The following is a 2,500-nucleotide window of genomic DNA, read 5'->3' as shown; positions in this document are numbered from 1 at the left end:
GGTACTTTGCGTAAACTGGCAATGAATTCCATGAAACAGTTTGCACAGAAAAGCCGTTTGATTTAAGTGAAGAAGTCATGAAATAGTCTGAACAGAAATATGGGACATTTTTACGATCTCAGTCCATAAAAATGTCCACCAGTGAAAATAAATTGTGCAGATTACGTATCAATTAGTGACAAAAAAGAATGTGCAGTTTCTTCACATTTCGTCCTCATAACGTATGGGTTTGTTAACAGCAGCTATTGAAAACTGCCACTGTTGCCAGGGCGGAGTTTCTGTTCCATCTATAAAAAAACAACAACAACAAAAAACAAAACCGAATGTTTGATAATCAACGGTCTGATAACTCTGGACAAGAGAAGCATGTACAATTTTTAATAAATATTTATTAACAGAGACACAATCATTAATATAAAAAACAAAAACTTTTTAAACCATCCGTCACACATCCATTTTTAAATCAATTCGGAAAATCTATTTTTATTAAACATGAGAGACCGAGTTACACTACAATATTCGGATTGGACTTTTGGAAATCACGAGACAATCGGTAAAGAAAGTATCGACATTCACTTCCATCCGTTACTCAAGCGACAAAAAAAGAAAAAAAATCGTTTTTCGATTGCTTTTTCCAATATAACTCTCATGGCAGCCTTAAATCAATATTCCATTACACCAGCGCACGATACGACCTTCCTTCAACAAATACTTGGGCAGGAAGCACGCGCCATTTCTTAAAAATACAATCTTCCAGGATTTCGATGTAACCGTTCAGTAATATTAAAAGAAAAACAGTGTCCCTGGCGCTACATCCTCTTGAAACTCACCGACCCCTTGACTTGTACTGAACATTTTCAAAGACCACTTTTAATACACCGTAACATATGGCGCTCCATCATTTTTTACTTGCTGTCTCATCGCCCTCAGCAGATGGGGCGACTTGTATACGAAGCTTGTGACTGACGATTTGAACGTGCGTGGAGACAAAATTATGATATTTATATATATTATACATATATATATATATATATATATATATATATATTATACATATATTATATACATTGTATACATTTTATATATTATATATATATATATACAATATGTATAACACAGCCACATGGGGGGGGGGGGGCAGGACTACTCGGTGCCGGATAAATAGGGAGGGTTGCTGTCGGCAAGGGCCTGCGAGCGTAAAAAGCGGTTCACAGCCAAATGAGGAGTCGACGTAAAAACCCTTCAACGTCCCCTTCAAGCGACGCGCAGGGGCCTCATCTGACCCCCGTGGAAAGTGAGCAAGGGCTGCCGGGCCAAAGGGGGCCTTGTTAAAGAAGTTAATCTGCTCTAGTGGGTTCCTTGAACATGGGAACAAAGACTGGAAAGGGGAGAGAGATGGCAGACTTGATGGAGAGGATGAGATTCGTGCTTAGCGTGCAGGAGAGTAAGTGTAGGGGAAATAAAGCAAGAGAGTTGGGAGGAGTGTGTAAACTATCTGCAGTGGAGCAAATGATCAGGGTTTCTTTTGAGTAGGGAGGTGAAGGATAGTGCAGTGGCAGTTGGAGTGTGAGAAGTGATCGAGTCATCAACCTGAAACTGTACTTGGAAGAAATGATCAACGTGGTATGTGCCTATGCGCCTCAGGTTGGTTGTGGCGAGGGGGAGAAGCAGGCTTTCTGGGAGCAAGTAGATCTGGAGCTAAGTGCAGCCCCAGCGGGAGAGAGGTTGATCCTTGGAGGTGATTTGAATGGACACTGGAGGGGAGAGAGAAGGGGTATAGAGAGTGAATGGGGGATGGAGTGTATGGGAGCGAAATGAGGATGTTGGATGTGGCTATAGCTTTTGATTTTGTCATATGCAATACATTCTTCAAGAAAAGGGAGAGAGAGTATATGACTAACAAAAATGGAGACAGAGAAAGTCAATAGACTTTCTCCATTGTAAAGGGCAACACCTGAAACAGATATGAAACTGTAAGGTCATAGATGGAGAGGCGGTGGCGGAGCAGCATAAACTGCTGGTGGTGGATTGCAAGACGGAGTGTGGAAGTTGGAAAAGACGTAAGCAAGCTGAGCATCATATCAAGTGATGGAGACTGAAGGACAGTAACCTGAGAATGACTTTATAAAAGTTTCAGAGCGGGCTGGAGCGTGCGGGGGGGAAGGGGGGGAGAAGAACAGTATGGTAATAAGAGAGGTTGGAGAAGTGTTGGGTAAAACATCTGGTTAAGAGACTTGGTGGAGGAACGAAGAGGTCTAAAGGGTAATCAAAGAAATGAAAGAGGCTAAGAAGAGATGAGAGAGATCTGGTTTGCAGGGAGATAGAGAAGAGTGGAAGGAGCAAGCAAGAAGGTGAAAAAGAAAGTGGCAAAGGCGAGGGCGAGTGCTAGAAGAAAACGAGCTAGAAATACCGAGGGAAGCAGGAGCTTTGTAAATAATTGCCAGAGCAAGGGATAAAGTATCAAAATATTTCACTCACATCAGACAGGTTAAAGATCAGC

This window comes from Penaeus monodon, chromosome 41, assembly GCF_015228065.2.
Source record: "Penaeus monodon isolate SGIC_2016 chromosome 41, NSTDA_Pmon_1, whole genome shotgun sequence".
NCBI lineage: Eukaryota > Metazoa > Arthropoda > Malacostraca > Decapoda > Penaeidae > Penaeus > Penaeus monodon.
This window is presented reverse-complemented; position numbering follows the sequence as displayed.